We start from the raw sequence: 25,829 nt of genomic DNA on the forward strand, positions 1-25,829 counted from the left end.
AATTTTTTTCTCAATCTGAATCCTGTGACTGTGTGTTTATTACATTCTTTTTATCCTAGGAGCAAATTGTTAATCATGATCCCTACCATGATCATATGTGCTTTACGCACATAACAATCTTCAAAACTTTGGATGAAAGAATCGATTTTTGTGTCTAAATGTTTAAACTGCACAAGGAAAAAGATGAAATTGAACCAAATTCTGAAAACCGCATCAAAGAGCATTGTATGGCCAACATTTGCATCCGATTGGGAGCAAAAACAAGACAGTCTTTCACCAGGATGGCCGAGTTGTTAAGGCGTTGGACTTAAGATCCAATGGATATGTAACCACGTGGGTTCAAACCCCACTCCTGGTATAGGTTTTAGCCGGGGAGCTCTGCAAGCTAGGAATCGTAGAGCAACACAAAAGATCCTGCTGCAGGTCTCTTTGCCAATAATTTTTTTCTCAATCTGAATCCTGCGACTGTGTGTTTATAGCATTCTTTTTATCCTAGGAGCAAATTGTTAATCATGATCCCTACCATGATCATATGTGCTTTACGCACATAACAATCTTCAAAACCTTGGATGAAAGAATCGATTTTTGTGTCTAAATGTTTAAACTGCACAAGGAAATAGATGAAATTGAACCAAATTCTGAAAACCGCATCAAAGAGCATTGCATGGCCAACATTTGTATCCGATTGGGAGCAAAAACAGGACAGTCTTCCACCAGGATGGCCGAGTGGTTAAGGCGTTGGACTTAAGATCCAATGGATATGTATCCGCGTGGGTTCAAACCCCACTCCTGGTATAGGTTTTAGCCAGGGAGCTCTGCAAGCTAGGAATCGTAGAGCAACACAACAGATCCTGCTGCAGGTCTCTTTGCCAATAATTTTTTTCTCAATCTGAATCCTGTGACTGTGTGTTTATTACATTCTTTTTATCCTAGGAGCAAATTGTTAATCATGATCCCTACCATGATCATATGTGCTTTACGCACATTACAATCTTAAAACTTTGGATGAAAGAATCGATTTTTGTGTCTAAATGTTTAAACTGCACAAGGAAAAAGATGAAATTGAACCAAATTCTGAAAACCGCATCAAAGAGCATTGCATGGCCAACATTTGTAACCGATTGGGAGCAAAAACAAGACAGTCTTTCACCAGGATGGCCGAGTTGTTAAGGCGTTGAACTTAAGATCCAATGGATATGTATCCGCGTGGGTTCAAACACCACTCCTGGTATAGGTTTCAGCCGGGGAGCTCTGCAAGCTAGAAATCATAGAGCAACACAACAGATCCTGCTGCAGGTCTCTTTGCCAATAATTTTTTTCTCAATCTGAATCCTGTGACTGTGTGTTTATAGCATTCTTTTTATCCTAGGAGCAAATTGTTAATCATGATCCCTACCATGATCATATGTGCTTTACGCACATAACAATCTTCAAAACTTTGGATGAAAGAATCGATTTTTGTGTCTAAATGTTTAAACTGCACAAGGAAAAAGATGAAATTGAACCAAATTCTGAAAACCGCAGCAAAGAGCATTGTATGGCCAACATTTGCATCCGATTGGGAGCAAAAACAAGACAGTCTTTCACCAGGATGGCCGAGTTGTTAAGGCGTTGGACTTAAGATCCAATGGATATGTATCCGCGTGGGTTCAAACCCCACTCCTAGTATAGGTTTCAGCCGGGGAGCTCTGCAAGCTAGGAATCATAGAGCAACACAACAGGTCTCTTTGCCAATAATTTTTTTCTCAATCTGAATCCTGTGACTGTGTGTTTATTACATTCTTTTTATCCTAGGAGCAAATTGTTAATCATGATCCCTACCATGATCATATGTGCTTTACGCACATAACAATCTTCAAAACTTTGGATGAAAGAATCGATTTTTGTGTCTAAATGTTTAAACTGCACAAGGAAATAGATGAAATTGAACCAAATTCTGAAAACCGCATCAAAGAGCATTGTATGGCCAACATTTGCATCCGATTGGGAGCAAAAACAGGATAGTTTTACACCAGGATGGCCGAGTGGTTAAGGCGTTGGACTTAAGATCCAATGGATATGTATCCGCGTGGGTTCAAACCCCACTCCTGGTATAGGTTTTAGCCGGGGAGCTCTGCAAGCTAGGAATCGTAGAGCAACACAAAAGATCCTGCTGCAGGTCTCTTTGCCAATAATTTTTTTCTCAATCTGAATCCTGCGACTGTGTGTTTATAGCATTCTTTTTATCCTAGGAGCAAATTGTTAATCATGATCCCTACCATGATCATATGTGCTTTACGCACATTACAATCTTAAAACTTTGGATGAAAGAATCGATTTTTGTGTCTAAATGTTTAAACTGCACAAGGAAATAGATGAAATTGAACCAAATTCTGAAAACCGCATCAAAGAGCATTGCATGGCCAACATTTGTATCCGATTGGGAGCAAAAACAGGACAGTCTTCCACCAGGATGGCCGAGTGGTTAAGGCGTTGGACTTAAGATCCAATGGATATGTATCCGCGTGGGTTCAAACCCCACTCCTGGTATAGGTTTTAGCCAGGGAGCTCTGCAAGCTAGGAATCGTAGAGCAACACAACAGATCCTGCTGCAGGTCTCTTTGCCAATAATTTTTTTCTCAATCTGAATCCTGTGACTGTGTGTTTATTACATTCTTTTTATCCTAGGAGCAAATTGTTAATCATGATCCCTACCATGATCATATGTGCTTTACGCACATTACAATCTTAAAACTTTGGATGAAAGAATCGATTTTTGTGTCTAAATGTTTAAACTGCACAAGGAAAAAGATGAAATTGAACCAAATTCTGAAAACCGCATCAAAGAGCATTGCATGGCCAACATTTGTAACCGATTGGGAGCAAAAACAAGACAGTCTTTCACCAGGATGGCCGAGTTGTTAAGGCGTTGAACTTAAGATCCAATGGATATGTATCCGCGTGGGTTCAAACCCCACTCCTGGTATAGGTTTCAGCCGGGGAGCTCTGCAAGCTAGAAATCATAGAGCAACACAACAGATCCTGCTGCAGGTCTCTTTGCCAATAATTTTTTTCTCAATCTGAATCCTGTGACTGTGTGTTTATTACATTCTTTTTATCCTAGGAGCAAATTGTTAATCATGATCCCTACCATGATCATATGTGCTTTACGCACATAACAATCTTCAAAACTTTGGATGAAAGAATCGATTTTTGTGTCTAAATGTTTAAACTGCACAAGGAAAAAGATGAAATTGAACCAAATTCTGAAAACCGCAGCAAAGAGCATTGTATGGCCAACATTTGCATCCGATTGGGAGCAAAAACAAGACAGTCTTTCACCAGGATGGCCGAGTTGTTAAGGCGTTGGACTTAAGATCCAATGGATATGTAACCACGTGGGTTCAAACCCCACTCCTGGTATAGGTTTTAGCCGGGGAGCTCTGCAAGCTAGGAATCGTAGAGCAACACAAAAGATCCTGCTGCAGGTCTCTTTGCCAATAATTTTTTTCTCAATCTGAATCCTGTGACTGTGTGTTTATTACATTCTTTTTATCCTAGGAGCAAATTGTTAATCATGATCCCTACCATGATCATATGTGCTTTACGCACATTACAATCTTAAAACTTTGGATGAAAGAATCGATTTTTGTGTCTAAATGTTTAAACTGCACAAGGAAAAAGATGAAATTGAACCAAATTCTGAAAACCGCATCAAAGAGCATTGCATGGCCAACATTTGTATCCGATTGGGAGCAAAAACAAGACAGTCTTTCACCAGGATGGCCGAGTTGTTAAGGCGTTGGACTTAAGATCCAATGGATATGTATCCGCGTGGGTTCAAACCCCACTCCTGGTATAGGTTTTAGCCGGGGAGCTCTGCAAGCTAGGAATCGTAGAGCAACACAAAAGATCCTGCTGCAGGTCTCTTTGCCAATAATTTTTTTCTCAATCTGAATCCTGCGACTGTGTGTTTATAGCATTCTTTTTATCCTAGGAGCAAATTGTTAATCATGATCCCTACCATGATCATATGTGCTTTACGCACATAACAATCTTCAAAACCTTGGATGAAAGAATCGATTTTTGTGTCTAAATGTTTAAACTGCACAAGGAAATAGATGAAATTGAACCAAATTCTGAAAACCGCATCAAAGAGCATTGCATGGCCAACATTTGTATCCGATTCGGAGCAAAAACAGGACAGTCTTCCACCAGGATGGCCGAGTGGTTAAGGCGTTGGACTTAAGATCCAATGGATATGTATCCGCGTGGGTTCAAACCCCACTCCTAGTATAGGTTTCAGCCGGGGAGCTCTGCAAGCTAGGAATCATAGAGCAACACAACAGGTCTCTTTGCCAATAATTTTTTTCTCAATCTGAATCCTGTGACTGTGTGTTTATTACATTCTTTTTATCCTAGGAGCAAATTGTTAATCATGATCCCTACCATGATCATATGTGCTTTACGCACATAACAATCTTCAAAACTTTGGATGAAAGAATCGATTTTTGTGTCTAAATGTTTAAACTGCACAAGGAAATAGATGAAATTGAACCAAATTCTGAAAACCGCATCAAAGAGCATTGTATGGCCAACATTTGCATCCGATTGGGAGCAAAAACAGAATAGTTTTACACCAGGATGGCCGAGTGGTTAAGGCGTTGGACTTAAGATCCAATGGATATGTATCCGCGTGGGTTCAAACCCCACTCCTGGTATAGGTTTTAGCCGGGGAGCTCTGCAAGCTAGGAATCGTAGAGCAACACAAAAGATCCTGCTGCAGGTCTCTTTGCCAATAATTTTTTTCTCAATCTGAATCCTGCGACTGTGTGTTTATAGCATTCTTTTTATCCTAGGAGCAAATTGTTAATCATGATCCCTACCATGATCATATGTGCTTTACGCACATTACAATCTTAAAACTTTGGATGAAAGAATCGATTTTTGTGTCTAAATGTTTAAACTGCACAAGGAAATAGATGAAATTGAACCAAATTCTGAAAACCGCATCAAAGAGCATTGTATGGCCAACATTTGCATCCGATTGGGAGCAAAAACAGGACAGTCTTCCACCAGGATGGCCGAGTGGTTAAGGCGTTGGACTTAAGATCCAATGGATATGTATCCGCGTGGGTTCAAACCCCACTCCTGGTATAGGTTTTAGCCGGGGAGCTCTGCAAGCTAGGAATCGTAGAGCAACACAACAGATCCTGCTGCAGGTCTCTTTGCCAATAACTTTTTTCTCAATCTGAATCCTGTGACTGTGTGTTTATTACATTCTTTTTATCCTAGGAGCAAATTGTTAATCATGATCCCTACCATGATCATATGTGCTTTACGCACATTACAATCCTAAAACTTTGGATGAAAGAATCGATTTTTGTGTCTAAATGTTTAAACTGCACAAGGAAAAAGATGAAATTGAACCAAATTCTGAAAACCGCATCAAAGAGCATTGCATGGCCAACATTTGTATCCGATTGGGAGCAAAAGCAAGACAGTCTTTCACCAGGATGGCCGAGTTGTTAAGGCGTTGGACTTAAGATCCAATGGATATGTATCCGCGTGGGTTCAAACCCCACTCCTGGTATAGGTTTTAGCCGGGGAGCTCTGCAAGCTAGGAATCGTAGAGCAACACAAAAGATCCTGCTGCAGGTCTCTTTGCCAATAATTTTTTTCTCAATCTGAATCCTGCGACTGTGTGTTTATAGCATTCTTTTTATCCTAGGAGCAAATTGTTAATCATGATCCCTACCATGATCATAGGTGCTTTACGCACATATCCAATCTACAAAACATTGGATGAAAGAATCGATTTTTGTGTCTAAATGTTTAAACTGCACAAGGAAATAGATGAAATTGAACCAAATTCTGAAAACCGCATCAAAGAGCATTGTATGGCCAACATTTGCATCCGATTGGGAGCAAAAACAGGACAGTTTTCCACCAGGATGGCCGAGTGGTTAAGGCGTTGGACTTAAGATCCAATGGATATGTATCCGCGTGAGTTCAAACCCCACTCCTGCTATAGGTTTTAGCCGGGGAGCTCTGCAAGCTAGGAATCGTAGAGCAACACAACAGATCCTGCTGCAGGTCTCTTTGCCAATAATTTTTTTCTCAATCTGAATCCTGTGACTGTGTGTTTATTACATTCTTTTTATCCTAGGAGCAAATTGTTAATCATGATCCCTACCATGATCATATGTGCTTTACGCACATAACAATCTTCAAAACCTTGGATGAAAGAATCGATTTTTGTGTCTAAATGTTTAAACTGCACAAGGAAATAGATGAAATTGAACCAAATTCTGAAAACCGCATCAAAGAGCATTGCATGGCCAACATTTGTATCCGATTGGGAGCAAAAACAGGACAGTCTTCCACCAGGATGGCCGAGTGGTTAAGGCGTTGGACTTAAGATCCAATGGATATGTATCCGCGTGGGTTCAAACCCCACTCCTGGTATAGGTTTCAGCCGGGGAGCTCTGCAAGCTAGGAATCATAGAGCAACACAGCAGGTCTCTTTGCCAATAATTTTTTTCTCAATCTGAATCCTGTGACTGTGTGTTTATTACATTCTTTTTATCCTAGGAGCAAATTGTTAATCATGATCCCTACCATGGTCATATGTGCTTTACGCACATAACAATCTTCAAAACTTTGGATGAAAGAATCGATTTTTGTGTCTAAATGTTTAAACTGCACAAGGAAATAGATGAAATTGAACCAAATTCTGAAAACCGCATCAAAGAGCATTGTATGGCCAACATTTGCATCCGATTGGGAGCAAAGCGGGATAGTTTTACACCAGGATGGCCGAGTGGTTAAGGCGTTGGACTTAAGATCCAATGGATATGTATCCGCGTGGGTTCAAACCCCACTCCTGGTATAGGTTTTAGCCGGGGAGCTCTGCAAGCTAGGAATCATAGAGCAACACAACAGGTCTCTTTGCCAATAATTTTTTTCTCAATCTGAATCCTGTGACTGTGTGTTTATTACATTCTTTTTATCCTAGGAGCAAATTGTTAATCATGATCCCTACCATGATCATATGTGCTTTACGCACATAACAATCTTCAAAACTTTGGATGAAAGAATCGATTTTTGTGTCTAAATGTTTAAACTGCACAAGGAAATAGATGAAATTGAACCAAATTCTGAAAACCGCATCAAAGAGCATTGTATGGCCAACATTTGCATCCGATTGGGAGCAAAGCGGGATGGTTTTACACCAGGATGGCCGAGTGGTTAAGGCGTTGGACTTAAGATCCAATGGATATGTATCCGCGTGGGTTCAAACCCCACTCCTGGTATAGGTTTTAGCCGGGGAGCTCTGCAAGCTAGGAATCGTAGAGCAACACAAAAGATCCTGCTGCAGGTCTCTTTGCCAATAATTTTTTTCTCAATCTGAATCCTGCGACTGTGTGTTTATAGCATTCTTTTTATCCTAGGAGCAAATTGTTAATCATGATCCCTACCATGATCATAGGTGCTTTACGCACATATCCAATCTACAAAACATTGGATGAAAGAAACGATTTTTGTGTCTAAATGTTTAAACTGCACAAGGAAATAGATGAAATTGAACCAAATTCTGAAAACCGCATCAAAGAGCATTGTATGGCCAACATTTGCATCCGATTGGGAGCAAAAACAGGACAGTCTTCCACCAGGATGGCCGAGTGGTTAAGGCGTTGGACTTAAGATCCAATGGATATGTATCCGCGTGGGTTCAAACCCCACTCCTGGTATAGGTTTTAGCCAGGGAGCTCTGCAAGCTAGGAATCGTAGAGCAACACAACAGATCCTGCTGCAGGTCTCTTTGCCAATAATTTTTTTCTCAATCTGAATCCTGTGACTGTGTGTTTATTACATTCTTTTTATCCTAGGAGCAAATTGTTAATCATGATCCCTACCATGATCATATGTGCTTTACGCACATTACAATCTTAAAACTTTGGATGAAAGAATCGATTTTTGTGTCTAAATGTTTAAACTGCACAAGGAAAAAGATGAAATTGAACCAAATTCTGAAAACCGCATCAAAGAGCATTGCATGGCCAACATTTGTATCCGATTGGGAGCAAAAACAAGACAGTCTTTCACCAGGATGGCCGAGTTGTTAAGGCGTTGAACTTAAGATCCAATGGATATGTATCCGCGTGGGTTCAAACCCCACTCCTGGTATAGGTTTCAGCCGGGGAGCTCTGCAAGCTAGAAATCATAGAGCAACACAACAGATCCTGCTGCAGGTCTCTTTGCCAATAATTTTTTTCTCAATCTGAATCCTGTGACTGTGTGTTTATTACATTCTTTTTATCCTAGGAGCAAATTGTTAATCATGATCCCTACCATGATCATATGTGCTTTACGCACATAACAATCTTCAAAACTTTGGATGAAAGAATCGATTTTTGTGTCTAAATGTTTAAACTGCACAAGGAAATAGATGAAATTGAACCAAATTCTGAAAACCGCATCAAAGAGCATTGTATGGCCAACATTTGCATCCGATTGGGAGCAAAAACAGGATAGTTTTACACCAGGATGGCCGAGTGGTTAAGGCGTTGGACTTAAGATCCAATGGATATGTATCCGCGTGGGTTCAAACCCCACTCCTGGTATAGGTTTTAGCCGGGGAGCTCTGCAAGCTAGGAATTGTAGAGCAACACAAAAGATCCTGCTGCAGGTCTCTTTGCCAATAATTTTTTTCTCAATCTGAATCCTGCGACTGTGTGTTTATAGCATTCTTTTTATCCTAGGAGCAAATTGTTAATCATGATCCCTACCATGATCATATGTGCTTTACGCACATAACAATCTTCAAAACCTTGGATGAAAGAATCGATTTTTGTGTCTAAATGTTTAAACTGCACAAGGAAATAGATGAAATTGAACCAAATTCTGAAAACCGCATCAAAGAGCATTGCATGGCCAACATTTGTATCCGATTGGGAGCAAAAACAGGACAGTCTTCCACCAGGATGGCCGAGTGGTTAAGGCGTTAGACTTAAGATCCAATGGATATGTATCCACGTGGGTTCAAACCCCACTCCTGGTATAGGTTTCAGCCGGGGAGCTCTGCAAGCTAGGAATCATAGAGCAACACAACAGGTCTCTTTGCCAATAATTTTTTTCTCAATCTGAATCCTGTGACTGTGTGTTTATTACATTCTTTTTATCCTAGGAGCAAATTGTTAATCATGATCCCTACCATGATCATATGTGCTTTACGCACATAACAATCTTCAAAACTTTGGATGAAAGAATCGATTTTTGTGTCTAAATGTTTAAACTGCACAAGGAAATAGATGAAATTGAACCAAATTCTGAAAACCGCATCAAAGAGCATTGTATGGCCAACATTTGCATCCGATTGGGAGCAAAAACAGGATAGTTTTACACCAGGATGGCCGAGTGGTTAAGGCGTTGGACTTAAGATCCAATGGATATGTATCCGCGTGGGTTCAAACCCCACTCCTGGTATAGGTTTTAGCCGGGGAGCTCTGCAAGCTAGGAATTGTAGAGCAACACAAAAGATCCTGCTGCAGGTCTCTTTGCCAATAATTTTTTTCTCAATCTGAATCCTGCGACTGTGTGTTTATAGCATTCTTTTTATCCTAGGAGCAAATTGTTAATCATGATCCCTACCATGATCATATGTGCTTTACGCACATAACAATCTTCAAAACCTTGGATGAAAGAATCGATTTTTGTGTCTAAATGTTTAAACTGCACAAGGAAATAGATGAAATTGAACCAAATTCTGAAAACCGCATCAAAGAGCATTGCATGGCCAACATTTGTATCCGATTGGGAGCAAAAACAGGACAGTCTTCCACCAGGATGGCCGAGTGGTTAAGGCGTTAGACTTAAGATCCAATGGATATGTATCCACGTGGGTTCAAACCCCACTCCTGGTATAGGTTTCAGCCGGGGAGCTCTGCAAGCTAGGAATCATAGAGCAACACAACAGGTCTCTTTGCCAATAATTTTTTTCTCAATCTGAATCCTGTGACTGTGTGTTTATTACATTCTTTTTATCCTAGGAGCAAATTGTTAATCATGATCCCTACCATGATCATATGTGCTTTACGCACATAACAATCTTCAAAACTTTGGATGAAAGAATCGATTTTTGTGTCTAAATGTTTAAACTGCACAAGGAAATAGATGAAATTGAACCAAATTCTGAAAACCGCATCAAAGAGCATTGTATGGCCAACATTTGCATCCGATTGGGAGCAAAGCGGGATAGTTTTACACCAGGATGGCCGAGTGGTTAAGGCGTTGGACTTAAGATCCAATGGATATGTATCCGCGTGGGTTCAAACCCCACTCCTGGTATATGTTTTAGCCGGGGAGCTCTGCAAGCTAGGAATCGTAGAGCAACACAAAAGATCCTGCTGCAGGTCTCTTTGCCAATAATTTTTTTCTCAATCTGAATCCTGCGACTGTGTGTTTATAGCATTCTTTTTATCCTAGGAGCAAATTGTTAATCATGATCCCTACCATGATCATATGTGCTTTACGCACATAACAATCTTCAAAACCTTGGATGAAAGAATCGATTTTTGTGTCTAAATGTTTAAACTGCACAAGGAAATAGATGAAATTGAACCAAATTCTGAAAACCGCATCAAAGAGCATTGCATGGCCAACATTTGTATCCGATTGGGAGCAAAAACAGGACAGTCTTCCACCAGGATGGCCGAGTGGTTAAGGCGTTGGACTTAAGATCCAATGGATATGTATCCGCGTGGGTTCAAACCCCACTCCTGGTATAGGTTTTAGCCGGGGAGCTCTGCAAGCTAGGAATCGTAGAGCAACACAAAAGATCCTGCTGCAGGTCTCTTTGCCAATAATTTTTTTCTCAATCTGAATCCTGTGACTGTGTGTTTATTACATTCTTTTTATCCTAGGAGCAAATTGTTAATCATGATCCCTACCATGATCATAGGTGCTTTACGCACATATCCAATCTACAAAACATTGGATGAAAGAATCGATTTTTGTGTCTAAATGTTTAAACTGCACAAGGAAATAGATGAAATTGAACCAAATTCTGAAAACCGCATCAAAGAGCATTGTATGGCCAACATTTGCATCCGATTGGGAGCAAAAACAGGACAGTTTTCCACCAGGATGGCCGAGTGGTTAAGGCGTTGGACTTAAGATCCAATGGATATGTATCCACGTGGGTTCAAACCCCACTCCTGGTATAGGTTTTAGCCGGGGAGCTCTGCAAGCTAGGAATCGTAGAGCAACACAACAGATCCTGCTGCAGGTCTCTTTGCCAATAATTTTTTTCTCAATCTGAATCCTGTGACTGTGTGTTTATTACATTCTTTTTATCCTAGGAGCAAATTGTTAATCATGATCCCTACCATGATCATATGTGCTTTACGCACATTACAATCTTAAAACTTTGGATGAAAGAATCGATTTTTGTGTCTAAATGTTTAAACTGCACAAGGAAAAAGATGAAATTGAACCAAATTCTGAAAACCGCATCAAAGAGCATTGCATGGCCAACATTTGTATCCGATTGGGAGCAAAAGCAAGACAGTCTTTCACCAGGATGGCCGAGTTGTTAAGGCGTTGGACTTAAGATCCAATGGATATGTATCCGCGTGGGTTCAAACCCCACTCCTGGTATAGGTTTTAGCCGGGGAGCTCTGCAAGCTAGGAATCGTAGAGCAACACAAAAGATCCTGCTGCAGGTCTCTTTGCCAATAATTTTTTTCTCAATCTGAATCCTGCGACTGTGTGTTTATTACATTCTTTTTATCCTAGGAGCAAATTGTTAATCATGATCCCTACCATGATCATAGGTGCTTTACGCACATATCCAATCTACAAAACATTGGATGAAAGAATCGATTTTTGTGTCTAAATGTTTAAACTGCACAAGGAAATAGATGAAATTGAACCAAATTCTGAAAACCGCATCAAAGAGCATTGTATGGCCAACATTTGCATCCGATTGGGAGCAAAAACAGGACAGTTTTCCACCAGGATGGCCGAGTGGTTAAGGCGTTGGACTTAAGATCCAATGGATATGTATCCACGTGGGTTCAAACCCCACTCCTGGTATAGGTTTTAGCCGGGGAGCTCTGCAAGCTAGGAATCGTAGAGCAACACAACAGATCCTGCTGCAGGTCTCTTTGCCAATAATTTTTTTCTCAATCTGAATCCTGTGACTGTGTGTTTATTACATTCTTTTTATCCTAGGAGCAAATTGTTAATCATGATCCCTACCATGATCATATGTGCTTTACGCACATTACAATCTTAAAACTTTGGATGAAAGAATCGATTTTTGTGTCTAAATGTTTAAACTGCACAAGGAAAAAGATGAAATTGAACCAAATTCTGAAAACCGCATCAAAGAGCATTGCATGGCCAACATTTGTATCCGATTGGGAGCAAAAGCAAGACAGTCTTTCACCAGGATGGCCGAGTTGTTAAGGCGTTGGACTTAAGATCCAATGGATATGTATCCGCGTGGGTTCAAACCCCACTCCTGGTATAGGTTTTAGCCGGGGAGCTCTGCAAGCTAGGAATCGTAGAGCAACACAAAAGATCCTGCTGCAGGTCTCTTTGCCAATAATTTTTTTCTCAATCTGAATCCTGCGACTGTGTGTTTATAGCATTCTTTTTATCCTAGGAGCAAATTGTTAATCATGATCCCTACCATGATCATATGTGCTTTACGCACATAACAATCTTCAAAACCTTGGATGAAAGAATCGATTTTTGTGTCTAAATGTTTAAACTGCACAAGGAAATAGATGAAATTGAACCAAATTCTGAAAACCGCATCAAAGAGCATTGCATGTCCAACATTTGTATCCGATTGGGAGCAAAAACAGGACAGTCTTCCACCAGGATGGCCGAGTGGTTAAGGCGTTGGACTTAAGATCCAATGGATATGTATCCGCGTGGGTTCAAACCCCACTCCTGGTATAGGTTTCAGCCGGGGAGCTCTGCAAGCTAGGAATCATAGAGCAACACAACAGGTCTCTTTGCCAATAATTTTTTTCTCAATCTGAATCATGTGACTGTGTGTTTATTACATTCTTTTTATCCTAGGAGCAAATTGTTAATCATGATCCCTACCATGATCATATGTGCTTTACGCACATAACAATCTTCAAAACTTTGGATGAAAGAATCGATTTTTGTGTCTAAATGTTTAAACTGCACAAGGAAATAGATGAAATTGAACCAAATTCTGAAAACCGCATCAAAGAGCATTGTATGGCCAACATTTGCATCCGATTGGGAGCAAAAAAAGGATAGTTTTACACCGGGATGGCCGAGTGGTTAAGGCGTTGTACTTAAGATCCAATGGATATGTATCCGCGTGGGTTCAAACCCCACTCCTGGTATAGGTTTTAGCGTGGGAACTCTGCAAGCTAGGAATCGTAGAGCAACACAAAAGATCCTGCTGCAGGTCTCTTTGCCAATAATTTTTTTCTCAATCTGAATCCTGCGACTGTGTGTTTATAGCATTCTTTTTATCCTAGGAGCAAATTGTTAATCATGATCCCTACCATGATCATAGGTGCTTTACGCACATATCCAATCTACAAAACATTGGATGAAAGAATCGATTTTTGTGTCTAAATGTTTAAACTGCACAAGGAAATAGATGAAATTGAACCAAATTCTGAAAACCGCATCAAAGAGCATTGCATGGCCAACATTTGGATCCGATTGGGACCAAAAAGAGGATAGTTTTACACCAGGATGGCCGAGTGGTTAAAGCGTTGGACTTAAGAACTAATGGATATGTATCCGCGTGGGTTCAAACCCCACTCCTGGTATAGGTTTTAGCCGGGGAGCTCTGCAAGCTAGGAATCGTAGAGCAACACAACAGATCCTGCTGCAGGTCTCTTTGCCAATAATTTTTTTCTCAATCTGAATCCTGCGACTGTGTGTTTATAGCATTCTTTTTATCCTAGGAGCAAATTGTTAATCATGATCCCTACCATGATCATATGTGCTTTACGCACATAACAATCTTCAAAACCTTGGATGAAAGAATCGATTTTTGTGTCTAAATGTTTAAACTGCACAAGGAAATAGATGAAATTGAACCAAATTCTGAAAACCGCATCAAAGAGCATTGCATGGCCAACATTTGTATCCGATTGGGAGCAAAAACAGGACAGTCTTCCACCAGGATGGCCGAGTGGTTAAGGCGTTGGACTTAAGATCCAATGGATATGTATCTGCGTGGGTTCAAACCCCACTCCTGGTATAGGTTTTAGCCGGGGAGCTCTGCAAGCTAGGAATCGTAGAGCAACACAACAGATCCTGCTGCAGGTCTCTTTGCCAAAAATTTGTTTTCTCAATCTGAATCCTGTGACTGTGTGTTTATAGCATTCTTTTTATCCTAGGAGCAAATTGTTAATCATGATCCCTACCATGATCATATGTGCTTTACGCACATAACAATCTTCAAAACCTTGGATGAAAGAATCGATTTTTGTGTCTAAATGTTTAAACTGCACAAGGAAATAGATGAAATTGAACCAAATTCTGAAAACCGCATCAAAGAGCATTGTATGGCCAACATTTGCATCCGATTGGGAGCAAAAACAGGACAGTCTTCCACCAGGATGGCCGAGTGGTTAAGGCGTTGGACTTAAGATCCAATGGATATGTATCTGCGTGGGTTCAAACCCCACTCCTGGTATAGGTTTTAGCCGGGGAGCTCTGCAAGCTAGGAATCGTAGAGCAACACAACAGATCCTGCTGCAGGTCTCTTTGCCAATAATTTTTTTCTCAATCTGAATCCTGTGACTGTGTGTTTATAGCATTCTTTTTATCCTAGGAGCAAATTGTTAATCATGATCCCTACCATGATCATATGTGCTTTACGCACATAACAATCTTCAAAACTTTGGATGAAAGAATCGATTTTTGTGTCTAAATGTTTAAACTGCACAAGGAAATAGATGAAATTGAACCAAATTCTGAAAACCGCATCAAAGAGCATTGCATGGCCAACATTTGTATCCGATTGGGAGCTAAAGCAAAATAGTCTTTCACTAGGATGGCCAAGTTGTTAAGGCGTTGGACTTAAGATCCAATGGATATGTATCCGCGTGGGTTCAAACCCCACTCCTGGTATAGGTTTTAGCGTGGGAACTCTGCAAGCTAGGAATCGTAGAGCAACACAAAAGATCCTGCTGCAGGTCTCTTTGCCAATAATTTTTTTCTCAATCTGAATCCTGCGACTGTGTGTTTATAGCATTCTTTTTATCCTAGGAGCAAATTGTTAATCATGATCCCTACCATGATCATAGGTGCTTTACGCACATATCCAATCTACAAAACATTGGATGAAAGAATCGATTTTTGTGTCTAAATGTTTAAACTGCACAAGGAAATAGATGAAATTGAACCAAATTCTGAAAACCGCATCAAAGAGCATTGCATGGCCAACATTTGGATCCGATTGGGACCAAAAAGAGGATAGTTTTACACCAGGATGGCCGAGTGGTTAAAGCGTTGGACTTAAGAACTAATGGATATGTATCCGCGTGGGTTCAAACCCCACTCCTGGTATAGGTTTTAGCCGGGGAGCTCTGCAAGCTAGGAATCGTAGAGCAACACAACAGATCCTGCTGCAGGTCTCTTTGCCAATAATTTTTTTCTCAATCTGAATCCTGCGACTGTGTGTTTATAGCATTCTTTTTATCCTAGGAGCAAATTGTTAATCATGATCCCTACCATGATCATATGTGCTTTACGCACATAACAATCTTCAAAACCTTGGATGAAAGAATCGATTTTTGTGTCTAAATGTTTAAACTGCACAAGGAAATAGATGAAATTGAACCAAATTCTGAAAACCGCATCAAAGAGCATTGCATGGCCAACATTTGCATCCGATTGGGAGTAAAAACAGGATAGTTTTACACCAGGATGGCCGAGTGGTTAAGGCGTTGGACTTAAGATCCAATGGATATGTATCCGCGTGGGTTCAAACCCCACTCCTGGTATAGGTTTTACCCGGGGAGCTCTGCAAGCTAGGAATCGTAGAGCAACACAAAAGATCCTGCTGCAGGTCTCTTTGCCAATAATTTTTTTCTCAATCTGAATCCTGCGACTGTGTGTTTATAGCATTCTTTTTATCCTAGGAGCAAATTGTTAATCATGATCCCTACCATGATCATAGGTGCTTTACGCACATATCCAATCTACAAAACATTGGATGAAAGAATCGATTTTTGTGTCTAAATGTTTAAACTGCACAAGGAAATAGATGAAATTGAACCAAATTCTGAAAACCGCATCAAAGAGCATTGTATGGCCAACATTTGCATCCGATTGGGAGCAAAAACAGGACAGTCTTCCACCAGGATGGCCGAGTGGTTAAGGCGTTGGACTTAAGATCCAATGGATATGTATCTGCGTGGGTTCAAACCCCACTCCTGGTATAGGTTTTAGCCGGGGAGCTCTGCAAGCTAGGAATCGTAGAGCAACACAACAGATCCTGCTGCAGGTCTCTTTGCCAATAATTTTTTTCTCAATCTGAATCCTGTGACTGTGTGTTTATAGCATTCTTTTTATCCTAGGAGCAAATTGTTAATCATGATCCCTACCATGATCATATGTGCTTTACGCACATAACAATCTTCAAAACCTTGGATGAAAGAATCGATTTTTGTGTCTAAATGTTTAAACTGCACAAGGAAATAGATGAAATTGAACCAAATTCTGAAAACCGCATCAAAGAGCATTGCATGGCCAACATTTGTATCCGATTGGGAGCTAAAGCAAAATAGTCTTTCACTAGGATGGCCAAGTTGTTAAGGCGTTGGACTTAAGATCCAATGGATATGTATCCGCGTGGGTTCAAACCCCACTCCTGGTATAGGTTTTAGCGTGGGAACTCTGCAAGCTAGGAATCGTAGAGCAACACAAAAGATCCTGCTGCAGGTCTCTTTGCCAATAATTTTTTTCTCAATCTGAATCCTGCGACTGTGTGTTTATAGCATTCTTTTTATCCTAGGAGCAAATTGTTAATCATGATCCCTACCATGATCATAGGTGCTTTACGCACATATCCAATCTACAAAACATTGGATGAAAGAATCGATTTTTGTGTCTAAATGTTTAAACTGCACAAGGAAATAGATGAAATTGAACCAAATTCTGAAAACCGCATCAAAGAGCATTGCATGGCCAACATTTGGATCCGATTGGGACCAAAAAGAGGATAGTTTTACACCAGGATGGCCGAGTGGTTAAAGCGTTGGACTTAAGAACTAATGGATATGTATCCGCGTGGGTTCAAACCCCACTCCTGGTATAGGTTTTAGCCGGGGAGCTCTGCAAGCTAGGAATCGTAGAGCAACACAACAGATCCTGCTGCAGGTCTCTTTGCCAATAATTTTTTTCTCAATCTGAATCCTGCGACTGTGTGTTTATAGCATTCTTTTTATCCTAGGAGCAAATTGTTAATCATGATCCCTACCATGATCATATGTGCTTTACGCACATAACAATCTTCAAACCTTGGATGAAAGAATCGATTTTTGTGTCTAAATGTTTAAACTGCACAAGGAAATAGATGAAATTGAACCAAATTCTGAAAACCGCATCAAAGAGCATTGCATGGCCAACATTTGTATCCGATTGGGAGCAAAAACAGGACAGTCTTCCACCAGGATGGCCGAGTGGTTAAGGCGTTGGACTTAAGATCCAATGGATATGTATCCGCGTGGGTTCAAACCCCACTCCTGGTATAGGTTTTAGCCGGGGAGCTCTGCAAGCTAGGAATCGTAGAGCAACACAACAGATCCTGCTGCAGGTCTCTTTGCCAATAATTTTTTTCTCAATCTGAATCATGTGACTGTGTGTTTATTACATTCTTTTTATCCTAGGAGCAAATTGTTAATCATGATCCCTACCATGATCATATGTGCTTTACGCACATAACAATCTTCAAAACTTTGGATGAAAGAATCGATTTTTGTGTCTAAATGTTTAAACTGCACAAGGAAATAGATGAAATTGAACCAAATTCTGAAAACCGCATCAAAGAGCATTGTATGGCCAACATTTGCATCCGATTGGGAGCAAAAAAAGGATAGTTTTACACCGGGATGGCCGAGTGGTTAAGGTGTTGTACTTAAGATCCAATGGATATGTATCCGCGTGGGTTCAAACCCCACTCCTGGTATAGGTTTTAGCCGGGGAGCTCTGCAAGCTAGGAATCGTAGAGCAACACAAAAGATCCTGCTGCAGGTCTCTTTGCCAAAAATTTGTTTTCTCAATCTGAATCCTGTGACTGTGTGTTTATAGCATTCTTTTTATCCTAGGAGCAAATTGTTAATCATGATCCCTACCATGATCATATGTGCTTTACGCACATAACAATCTTCAAAACCTTGGATGAAAGAATCGATTTTTGTGTCTAAATGTTTAAACTGCACAAGGAAATAGATGAAATTGAACCAAATTCTGAAAACCGCATCAAAGAGCATTGTATGGCCAACATTTGCATCCGATTGGGAGTAAAAACAGGATAGTTTTACACCAGGATGGCCGAGTGGTTAAGGCGTTGGACTTAAGATCCAATGGATATGTATCCGCGTGGGTTCAAACCCCACTCCTGGTATAGGTTTTACCCGGGGAGCTCTGCAAGCTAGGAATCGTAGAGCAACACAAAAGATCCTGCTGCAGGTCTCTTTGCCAATAATTTTTTTCTCAATCTGAATCCTGCGACTGTGTGTTTATAGCATTCTTTTTATCCTAGGAGCAAATTGTTAATCATGATCCCTACCATGATCATAGGTGCTTTACGCACATATCCAATCTACAAAACATTGGATGAAAGAATCGATTTTTGTGTCTAAATGTTTAAACTGCACAAGGAAATAGATGAAATTGAACCAAATTCTGAAAACCGCATCAAAGAGCATTGTATGGCCAACATTTGCATCCGATTGGGAGCAAAAACAGGACAGTCTTCCACCAGGATGGCCGAGTGGTTAAGGCGTTGGACTTAAGATCCAATGGATATGTATCTGCGTGGGTTCAAACCCCACTCCTGGTATAGGTTTTAGCCGGGGAGCTCTGCAAGCTAGGAATCGTAGAGCAACACAACAGATCCTGCTGCAGGTCTCTTTGCCAATAATTTTTTTCTCAATCTGAATCCTGTGACTGTGTGTTTATAGCATTCTTTTTATCCTAGGAGCAAATTGTTAATCATGATCCCTACCATGATCATATGTGCTTTACGCACATAACAATCTTCAAAACTTTGGATGAAAGAATCGATTTTTGTGTCTAAATGTTTAAACTGCACAAGGAAATAGATGAAATTGAACCAAATTCTGAAAACCGCATCAAAGAGCATTGCATGGCCAACATTTGTATCCGATTGGGAGCTAAAGCAAAATAGTCTTTCACTAGGATGGCCAAGTTGTTAAGGCGTTGGACTTAAGATCCAATGGATATGTATCCGCGTGGGTTCAAACCCCACTCCTGGTATAGGTTTTAGCGTGGGAACTCTGCAAGCTAGGAATCGTAGAGCAACACAAAAGATCCTGCTGCAGGTCTCTTTGCCAATAATTTTTTTCTCAATCTGAATCCTGCGACTGTGTGTTTATAGCATTCTTTTTATCCTAGGAGCAAATTGTTAATCATGATCCCTACCATGATCATAGGTGCTTTACGCACATATCCAATCTACAAAACATTGGATGAAAGAATCGATTTTTGTGTCTAAATGTTTAAACTGCACAAGGAAATAGATGAAATTGAACCAAATTCTGAAAACCGCATCAAAGAGCATTGCATGGCCAACATTTGGATCCGATTGGGACCAAAAAGAGGATAGTTTTACACCAGGATGGCCGAGTGGTTAAAGCGTTGGACTTAAGAACTAATGGATATGTATCCGCGTGGGTTCAAACCCCACTCCTGGTATAGGTTTTAGCCGGGGAGCTCTGCAAGCTAGGAATCGTAGAGCAACACAACAGATCCTGCTGCAGGTCTCTTTGCCAATAATTTTTTTCTCAATCTGAATCCTGCGACTGTGTGTTTATAGCATTCTTTTTATCCTAGGAGCAAATTGTTAATCATGATCCCTACCATGATCATATGTGCTTTACGCACATAACAATCTTCAAAACCTTGGATGAAAGAATCGATTTTTGTGTCTAAATGTTTAAACTGCACAAGGAAATAGATGAAATTGAACCAAATTCTGAAAACCGCATCAAAGAGCATTGCATGGCCAACATTTGTATCCGATTGGGAGCAAAAACAGGACAGTCTTCCACCAGGATGGCCGAGTGGTTAAGGCGTTGGACTTAAGATCCAATGGATATGTATCTGCGTGGGTTCAAACCCCACTCCTGGTATAGGTTTTAGCCGGGGAGCTCTGCAAGCTAGGAATCGTAGAGCAACACAACAGATCCTGCTGCAGGTCTCTTTGCCAATAATTTTTTTCTCAATCTGAATCATGTGACTGTGTGTTTATTACATTCTTTTTATCCTAGGAGCAAATTGTTAATCATGATCCCTACCATGATCATATGTGCTTTACGCACATAACAATCTTCAAAACTTTGGATGAAAGAATCGATTTTTGTGTCTAAATGTTTAAACTGCACAAGGAAATAGATGAAATTGAACCAAATTCTGAAAACCGCATCAAAGAGCATTGTATGGCCAACATTTGCATCCGATTGGGAGCAAAAAAAGGATAGTTTTACACCGGGATGGCCGAGTGGTTAAGGCGTTGTACTTAAGATCCAATGGATATGTATCCGCGTGGGTTCAAACCCCACTCCTGGTATAGGTTTTAGCCGGGGAGCTCTGCAAGCTAGGAATCGTAGAGCAACACAAAAGATCCTGCTGCAGGTCTCTTTGCCAAAAATTTGTTTTCTCAATCTGAATCCTGTGACTGTGTGTTTATAGCATTCTTTTTATCCTAGGAGCAAATTGTTAATCATGATCCCTACCATGATCATATGTGCTTTACGCACATAACAATCTTCAAAACCTTGGATGAAAGAATCGATTTTTGTGTCTAAATGTTTAAACTGCACAAGGAAATAGATGAAATTGAACCAAATTCTGAAAACCGCATCAAAGAGCATTGTATGGCCAACATTTGCATCCGATTGGGAGCAAAAACAGGACAGTCTTCCACCAGGATGGCCGAGTGGTTAAGGCGTTGGACTTAAGATCCAATGGATATGTATCTGCGTGGGTTCAAACCCCACTCCTGGTATAGGTTTTAGCCGGGGAGCTCTGCAAGCTAGGAATCGTAGAGCAACACAACAGATCCTGCTGCAGGTCTCTTTGCCAATAATTTTTTTCTCAATCTGAATCCTGTGACTGTGTGTTTATAGCATTCTTTTTATCCTAGGAGCAAATTGTTAATCATGATCCCTACCATGATCATATGTGCTTTACGCACATAACAATCTTCAAAACTTTGGATGAAAGAATCGATTTTTGTGTCTAAATGTTTAAACTGCACAAGGAAAAAGATGAAATTGAACCAAATTCTGAAAACCGCATCAAAGAGCATTGTATGGCCAACATTTGCATCCGATTGGGAGCAAAAACAAGACAGTCTTCCACCAGGATGGCCGAGTGGTTAAGGCGTTGGACTTAAGATCCAATGGATATGTATCCGCGTGGGTTCAAACCCCACTCCTGGTATAGGTTTTAGCCGGGGAGCTCTGCAAGCTAGGAATCGTAGAGCAACACAACAGATCCTGCTGCAGGTCTCTTTGCCAATAATTTTTTTCTCAATCTGAATCATGTGACTGTGTGTTTATTACATTCTTTTTATCCTAGGAGCAAATTGTTAATCATGATCCCTACCATGATCATATGTGCTTTACGCACATAACAATCTTCAAAACTTTGGATGAAAGAATCGATTTTTGTGTCTAAATGTTTAAACTGCACAAGGAAATAGATGAAATTGAACCAAATTCTGAAAACCGCATCAAAGAGCATTGTATGGCCAACATTTGCATCCGATTGGGAGCAAAAAAAGGATAGTTTTACACCGGGATGGCCGAGTGGTTAAGGCGTTGTACTTAAGATCCAATGGATATGTATCCGCGTGGGTTCAAACCCCACTCCTGGTATAGGTTTTAGCCGGGGAGCTCTGCAAGCTAGGAATCGTAGAGCAACACAAAAGATCCTGCTGCAGGTCTCTTTGCCAAAAATTTGTTTTCTCAATCTGAATCCTGTGACTGTGTGTTTATAGCATTCTTTTTATCCTAGGAGCAAATTGTTAATCATGATCCCTACCATGATCATATGTGCTTTACGCACATAACAATCTTCAAAACCTTGGATGAAAGAATCGATTTTTGTGTCTAAATGTTTAAACTGCACAAGGAAATAGATGAAATTGAACCAAATTCTGAAAACCGCATCAAAGAGCATTGTATGGCCAACATTTGCATCCGATTGGGAGTAAAAACAGGATAGTTTTACACCAGGATGGCCGAGTGGTTAAGGCGTTGGACTTAAGATCCAATGGATATGTATCCGCGTGGGTTCAAACCCCACTCCTGGTATAGGTTTTACCCGGGGAGCTCTGCAAGCTAGGAATCGTAGAGCAACACAAAAGATCCTGCTGCAGGTCTCTTTGCCAATAATTTTTTTCTCAATCTGAATCCTGCGACTGTGTGTTTATAGCATTCTTTTTATCCTAGGAGCAAATTGTTAATCATGATCCCTACCATGATCATAGGTGCTTTACGCACATATCCAATCTACAAAACATTGGATGAAAGAATCGATTTTTGTGTCTAAATGTTTTAAACTGCACAAGGAAATAGATGAAATTGAACCAAAATTCTGAAAACCGCATCAAAGAGCATTGTATGGCCAACATTTGCATCCGATTGGGAGCAAAAACAGGACAGTCTTCCACCAGGATGGCCGAGTGGTTAAGGCGTTGGACTTAAGATCCAATGGATATGTATCTGCGTGGGTTCAAACCCCACTCCTGGTATAGGTATTAGCCGGGGAGCTCTGCAAGCTAGGAATCGTAGAGCAACACAAAAGATCCTGCTGCAGGTCTCTTTGCCAATAATTTTTTTCTCAATCTGAATCCTGCGACTGTGTGTTTATAGCATTCTTTTTATCCTAGGAGCAAATTGTTAATCATGATCCCTACCATGATCATAGGTGCTTTACGCACATATCCAATCTACAAAACATTGGATGAAAGAATCGATTTTTGTGTCTAAATGTTTAAACTGCACAAGGAAATAGATGAAATTGAACCAAATTCTGAAAACCGCATCAAAGAGCATTGTATGGCCAACATTTGCATCCGATTGGGAGCAAAAACAGGACAGTCTTCCACCAGGATGGCCGAGTGGTTAAGGCGTTGGACTTAAGATCCAATGGATATGTATCCGCGTGGGTTCAAACCCCACTCCTGGTATAGGTTTTAGCCGGGGAGCTCTGCAAGCTAGGAATCGTAGAGCAACACAACAGATCCTGCTGCAGGTCTCTTTGCCAATAATTTTTTTCTCAATCTGAATCCTGTGACTGTGTGTTTATTACATTCTTTTTATCCTAGGAGCAAATTGTTAATCATGATCCCTACCATGATCATATGTGCTTTACGCACATTACAATCTTAAAACTTTGGATGAAAGAATCGATTTTTGTGTCTAAATGTTTAAACTGCACAAGGAAAAAGATGAAATTGAACCAAATTCTGAAAACCGCATCAAAGAGCATTGTATGGCCAACATTTGCATCCGATTGGGAGCAAAAACAAGACAGTCTTTCACCAGGATGGCCGAGTTGTTAAGGCGTTGGACTTAAGATCCAATGGATATGTAACCGCGTGGGTTCAAACCCCACTCCTGGTATAGGTTTTAGCCGGGGAGCTCTGCAAGCTAGGAATCGTAGAGCAACACAAAAGATCCTGCTGCAGGTTTCTTTGCCAATAATTTTTTTCTCAATCTGAATCCTGCGACTGTGTGTTTATAGCATTCTTTTTATCCTAGGAGCAAATTGTTAATCATGATCCCTACCATGATCATATGTGCTTTACGCACATAACAATCTTCAAAACTTTGGATGAAAGAATCGATTTTTGTGTCTAAATGTTTAAACTGCACAAGGAAATAGATGAAATTGAACCAAATTCTGAAAACCGCATCAAAGAGCATTGCATGGCCAACATTTGTATCCGATTGGGAGCAAAAACAGGACAGTCTTCCACCAGGATGGCCGAGTTGTTAAGGCGTTGGACTTAAGATCCAATGGATATGTAACCGCGTGGGTTCAAACCCCACTCCTGGTATAGGTTTTAGCCGGGGAGCTCTGCAAGCTAGGAATCGTAGAGCAACACAACAGATCCTGCTGCAGGTCTCTTTGCCAATAATTTTTTTCTCAATCTGAATCCTGTGACTGTGTGTTTATTACATTCTTTTTATCCTAGGAGCAAATTGTTAATCATGATCCCTACCATGATCATATGTGCTTTACGCACATAACAATCTTCAAAACTTTGGATGAAAGAATCGATTTTTGTGTCTAAATGTTTAAACTGCACAAGGAAATAGATGAAATTGAACCAAATTCTGAAAACCGCATCAAAGAGCATTGTATGGCCAACATTTGCATCCGATTGGGAGTAAAAACAGTATAGTTTTACACCAGGATGGCCGAGTGGTTAAGGCGTTGGACTTAAGATCCAATGGATATGTATCCGCGTGGGTTCAAACCCCACTCCTGGTATAGGTTTTACCCGGGGAGCTCTGCAAGCTAGGAATCGTAGAGCAACACAAAAGATCCTGCTGCAGGTCTCTTTGCCAATAATTTTTTTCTCAATCTGAATCCTGCGACTGTGTGTTTATAGCATTCTTTTTATCCTAGGAGCAAATTGTTAATCATGATCCCTACCATGATCATAGGTGCTTTACGCACATATCCAATCTACAAAACATTGGATGAAAGAATCGATTTTTGTGTCTAAATGTTTAAACTGCACAAGGAAATAGATGAAATTGAACCAAATTCTGAAAACCGCATCAAAGAGCATTGTATGGCCGACATTTGCATCCGATTGGGAGCAAAAACAGGACAGTCTTCCACCAGGATGGCCGAGTGGTTAAGGCGTTGGACTTAAGATCCAATGGATATGTATCTGCGTGGGTTCAAACCCCACTCCTGGTATAGGTTTTAGCCGGGGAGCTCTGCAAGCTAGGAATCGTAGAGCAACACAACAGATCCTGCTGCAGGTCTCTTTGCCAATAATTTTTTTCTCAATCTGAATCCTGTGACTGTGTGTTTATAGCATTCTTTTTATCCTAGGAGCAAATTGTTAATCATGATCCCTACCATGATCATATGTGCTTTACGCACATAACAATCTTCAAAACTTTGGATGAAAGAATCGATTTTTGTGTCTAAATGTTTAAACTGCACAAGGAAATAGATGAAATTGAACCAAATTCTGAAAACCGCATCAAAGAGCATTGCATGGCCAACATTTGTATCCGATTGGGAGCTAAAGCAAAATAGTCTTTCACTAGGATGGCCAAGTTGTTAAGGCGTTGGACTTAAGATCCAATGGATATGTATCCGCGTGGGTTCAAACCCCACTCCTGGTATAGGTTTTAGCGTGGGAACTCTGCAAGCTAGGAATCGTAGAGCAACACAAAAGATCCTGCTGCAGGTCTCTTTGCCAATAATTTTTTTCTCAATCTGAATCCTGCGACTGTGTGTTTATAGCATTCTTTTTATCCTAGGAGCAAATTGTTAATCATGATCCCTACCATGATCATAGGTGCTTTACGCACATATCCAATCTACAA

The 25,829-nt window shown here is 40.5% G+C and overlaps 41 non-coding genes across 41 annotated transcripts; all 41 read left to right on the top strand.

Moving 5' to 3' along the window:
- The first annotated feature begins 712 nt into the window (after positions 1 to 712).
- On the top strand, positions 713 to 795 carry TRNAL-UAA (transfer RNA leucine (anticodon UAA)). The gene has a single exon. It is a non-coding gene; the product is annotated as a tRNA-Leu (tRNA).
- Positions 796 to 2,010: 1,215 nt separating this feature from the next.
- On the top strand, positions 2,011 to 2,093 carry TRNAL-UAA (transfer RNA leucine (anticodon UAA)). The gene has a single exon. It is a non-coding gene; the product is annotated as a tRNA-Leu (tRNA).
- Positions 2,094 to 2,446: 353 nt separating this feature from the next.
- TRNAL-UAA (transfer RNA leucine (anticodon UAA)) lies at positions 2,447 to 2,529 on the top strand. The gene has a single exon. It is a non-coding gene; the product is annotated as a tRNA-Leu (tRNA).
- Positions 2,530 to 3,755: 1,226 nt separating this feature from the next.
- Positions 3,756 to 3,838, top strand: TRNAL-UAA (transfer RNA leucine (anticodon UAA)). The gene has a single exon. It is a non-coding gene; the product is annotated as a tRNA-Leu (tRNA).
- Positions 3,839 to 4,192: 354 nt separating this feature from the next.
- TRNAL-UAA (transfer RNA leucine (anticodon UAA)) lies at positions 4,193 to 4,275 on the top strand. Its single transcript has one exon. It is a non-coding gene; the product is annotated as a tRNA-Leu (tRNA).
- A 342-nt stretch (positions 4,276 to 4,617) lies between these two features.
- Positions 4,618 to 4,700, top strand: TRNAL-UAA (transfer RNA leucine (anticodon UAA)). The gene has a single exon. It is a non-coding gene; the product is annotated as a tRNA-Leu (tRNA).
- A 353-nt stretch (positions 4,701 to 5,053) lies between these two features.
- Positions 5,054 to 5,136, top strand: TRNAL-UAA (transfer RNA leucine (anticodon UAA)). Its single transcript has one exon. It is a non-coding gene; the product is annotated as a tRNA-Leu (tRNA).
- A 353-nt stretch (positions 5,137 to 5,489) lies between these two features.
- Positions 5,490 to 5,572, top strand: TRNAL-UAA (transfer RNA leucine (anticodon UAA)). Its single transcript has one exon. It is a non-coding gene; the product is annotated as a tRNA-Leu (tRNA).
- A 792-nt stretch (positions 5,573 to 6,364) lies between these two features.
- TRNAL-UAA (transfer RNA leucine (anticodon UAA)) lies at positions 6,365 to 6,447 on the top strand. The gene has a single exon. It is a non-coding gene; the product is annotated as a tRNA-Leu (tRNA).
- Positions 6,448 to 6,788: 341 nt separating this feature from the next.
- Positions 6,789 to 6,871, top strand: TRNAL-UAA (transfer RNA leucine (anticodon UAA)). The gene has a single exon. It is a non-coding gene; the product is annotated as a tRNA-Leu (tRNA).
- Positions 6,872 to 7,212: 341 nt separating this feature from the next.
- Positions 7,213 to 7,295, top strand: TRNAL-UAA (transfer RNA leucine (anticodon UAA)). The gene has a single exon. It is a non-coding gene; the product is annotated as a tRNA-Leu (tRNA).
- A 355-nt stretch (positions 7,296 to 7,650) lies between these two features.
- Positions 7,651 to 7,733, top strand: TRNAL-UAA (transfer RNA leucine (anticodon UAA)). Its single transcript has one exon. It is a non-coding gene; the product is annotated as a tRNA-Leu (tRNA).
- Positions 7,734 to 8,523: 790 nt separating this feature from the next.
- Positions 8,524 to 8,606, top strand: TRNAL-UAA (transfer RNA leucine (anticodon UAA)). Its single transcript has one exon. It is a non-coding gene; the product is annotated as a tRNA-Leu (tRNA).
- Positions 8,607 to 8,960: 354 nt separating this feature from the next.
- TRNAL-UAA (transfer RNA leucine (anticodon UAA)) lies at positions 8,961 to 9,043 on the top strand. The gene has a single exon. It is a non-coding gene; the product is annotated as a tRNA-Leu (tRNA).
- Positions 9,044 to 9,385: 342 nt separating this feature from the next.
- TRNAL-UAA (transfer RNA leucine (anticodon UAA)) lies at positions 9,386 to 9,468 on the top strand. Its single transcript has one exon. It is a non-coding gene; the product is annotated as a tRNA-Leu (tRNA).
- A 354-nt stretch (positions 9,469 to 9,822) lies between these two features.
- TRNAL-UAA (transfer RNA leucine (anticodon UAA)) lies at positions 9,823 to 9,905 on the top strand. The gene has a single exon. It is a non-coding gene; the product is annotated as a tRNA-Leu (tRNA).
- Positions 9,906 to 10,246: 341 nt separating this feature from the next.
- On the top strand, positions 10,247 to 10,329 carry TRNAL-UAA (transfer RNA leucine (anticodon UAA)). The gene has a single exon. It is a non-coding gene; the product is annotated as a tRNA-Leu (tRNA).
- Positions 10,330 to 10,683: 354 nt separating this feature from the next.
- Positions 10,684 to 10,766, top strand: TRNAL-UAA (transfer RNA leucine (anticodon UAA)). Its single transcript has one exon. It is a non-coding gene; the product is annotated as a tRNA-Leu (tRNA).
- Positions 10,767 to 11,121: 355 nt separating this feature from the next.
- TRNAL-UAA (transfer RNA leucine (anticodon UAA)) lies at positions 11,122 to 11,204 on the top strand. The gene has a single exon. It is a non-coding gene; the product is annotated as a tRNA-Leu (tRNA).
- A 353-nt stretch (positions 11,205 to 11,557) lies between these two features.
- On the top strand, positions 11,558 to 11,640 carry TRNAL-UAA (transfer RNA leucine (anticodon UAA)). Its single transcript has one exon. It is a non-coding gene; the product is annotated as a tRNA-Leu (tRNA).
- Positions 11,641 to 11,995: 355 nt separating this feature from the next.
- Positions 11,996 to 12,078, top strand: TRNAL-UAA (transfer RNA leucine (anticodon UAA)). Its single transcript has one exon. It is a non-coding gene; the product is annotated as a tRNA-Leu (tRNA).
- Positions 12,079 to 12,431: 353 nt separating this feature from the next.
- On the top strand, positions 12,432 to 12,514 carry TRNAL-UAA (transfer RNA leucine (anticodon UAA)). Its single transcript has one exon. It is a non-coding gene; the product is annotated as a tRNA-Leu (tRNA).
- Positions 12,515 to 12,868: 354 nt separating this feature from the next.
- TRNAL-UAA (transfer RNA leucine (anticodon UAA)) lies at positions 12,869 to 12,951 on the top strand. The gene has a single exon. It is a non-coding gene; the product is annotated as a tRNA-Leu (tRNA).
- A 342-nt stretch (positions 12,952 to 13,293) lies between these two features.
- Positions 13,294 to 13,376, top strand: TRNAL-UAA (transfer RNA leucine (anticodon UAA)). Its single transcript has one exon. It is a non-coding gene; the product is annotated as a tRNA-Leu (tRNA).
- Positions 13,377 to 14,168: 792 nt separating this feature from the next.
- TRNAL-UAA (transfer RNA leucine (anticodon UAA)) lies at positions 14,169 to 14,251 on the top strand. Its single transcript has one exon. It is a non-coding gene; the product is annotated as a tRNA-Leu (tRNA).
- A 355-nt stretch (positions 14,252 to 14,606) lies between these two features.
- On the top strand, positions 14,607 to 14,689 carry TRNAL-UAA (transfer RNA leucine (anticodon UAA)). The gene has a single exon. It is a non-coding gene; the product is annotated as a tRNA-Leu (tRNA).
- Positions 14,690 to 15,918: 1,229 nt separating this feature from the next.
- On the top strand, positions 15,919 to 16,001 carry TRNAL-UAA (transfer RNA leucine (anticodon UAA)). Its single transcript has one exon. It is a non-coding gene; the product is annotated as a tRNA-Leu (tRNA).
- Positions 16,002 to 16,356: 355 nt separating this feature from the next.
- TRNAL-UAA (transfer RNA leucine (anticodon UAA)) lies at positions 16,357 to 16,439 on the top strand. The gene has a single exon. It is a non-coding gene; the product is annotated as a tRNA-Leu (tRNA).
- Positions 16,440 to 17,667: 1,228 nt separating this feature from the next.
- On the top strand, positions 17,668 to 17,750 carry TRNAL-UAA (transfer RNA leucine (anticodon UAA)). The gene has a single exon. It is a non-coding gene; the product is annotated as a tRNA-Leu (tRNA).
- A 792-nt stretch (positions 17,751 to 18,542) lies between these two features.
- Positions 18,543 to 18,625, top strand: TRNAL-UAA (transfer RNA leucine (anticodon UAA)). Its single transcript has one exon. It is a non-coding gene; the product is annotated as a tRNA-Leu (tRNA).
- A 355-nt stretch (positions 18,626 to 18,980) lies between these two features.
- On the top strand, positions 18,981 to 19,063 carry TRNAL-UAA (transfer RNA leucine (anticodon UAA)). The gene has a single exon. It is a non-coding gene; the product is annotated as a tRNA-Leu (tRNA).
- A 1,229-nt stretch (positions 19,064 to 20,292) lies between these two features.
- TRNAL-UAA (transfer RNA leucine (anticodon UAA)) lies at positions 20,293 to 20,375 on the top strand. The gene has a single exon. It is a non-coding gene; the product is annotated as a tRNA-Leu (tRNA).
- A 354-nt stretch (positions 20,376 to 20,729) lies between these two features.
- TRNAL-UAA (transfer RNA leucine (anticodon UAA)) lies at positions 20,730 to 20,812 on the top strand. The gene has a single exon. It is a non-coding gene; the product is annotated as a tRNA-Leu (tRNA).
- Positions 20,813 to 21,167: 355 nt separating this feature from the next.
- On the top strand, positions 21,168 to 21,250 carry TRNAL-UAA (transfer RNA leucine (anticodon UAA)). Its single transcript has one exon. It is a non-coding gene; the product is annotated as a tRNA-Leu (tRNA).
- Positions 21,251 to 21,604: 354 nt separating this feature from the next.
- Positions 21,605 to 21,687, top strand: TRNAL-UAA (transfer RNA leucine (anticodon UAA)). The gene has a single exon. It is a non-coding gene; the product is annotated as a tRNA-Leu (tRNA).
- A 354-nt stretch (positions 21,688 to 22,041) lies between these two features.
- On the top strand, positions 22,042 to 22,124 carry TRNAL-UAA (transfer RNA leucine (anticodon UAA)). Its single transcript has one exon. It is a non-coding gene; the product is annotated as a tRNA-Leu (tRNA).
- Positions 22,125 to 22,479: 355 nt separating this feature from the next.
- On the top strand, positions 22,480 to 22,562 carry TRNAL-UAA (transfer RNA leucine (anticodon UAA)). Its single transcript has one exon. It is a non-coding gene; the product is annotated as a tRNA-Leu (tRNA).
- Positions 22,563 to 22,919: 357 nt separating this feature from the next.
- TRNAL-UAA (transfer RNA leucine (anticodon UAA)) lies at positions 22,920 to 23,002 on the top strand. Its single transcript has one exon. It is a non-coding gene; the product is annotated as a tRNA-Leu (tRNA).
- A 355-nt stretch (positions 23,003 to 23,357) lies between these two features.
- Positions 23,358 to 23,440, top strand: TRNAL-UAA (transfer RNA leucine (anticodon UAA)). The gene has a single exon. It is a non-coding gene; the product is annotated as a tRNA-Leu (tRNA).
- Positions 23,441 to 24,667: 1,227 nt separating this feature from the next.
- TRNAL-UAA (transfer RNA leucine (anticodon UAA)) lies at positions 24,668 to 24,750 on the top strand. Its single transcript has one exon. It is a non-coding gene; the product is annotated as a tRNA-Leu (tRNA).
- Positions 24,751 to 25,105: 355 nt separating this feature from the next.
- On the top strand, positions 25,106 to 25,188 carry TRNAL-UAA (transfer RNA leucine (anticodon UAA)). The gene has a single exon. It is a non-coding gene; the product is annotated as a tRNA-Leu (tRNA).
- Positions 25,189 to 25,829: the final 641 nt, after the last annotated feature.

This window comes from Eleutherodactylus coqui, chromosome 3, assembly GCF_035609145.1.
Source record: "Eleutherodactylus coqui strain aEleCoq1 chromosome 3, aEleCoq1.hap1, whole genome shotgun sequence".
NCBI lineage: Eukaryota > Metazoa > Chordata > Amphibia > Anura > Eleutherodactylidae > Eleutherodactylus > Eleutherodactylus coqui.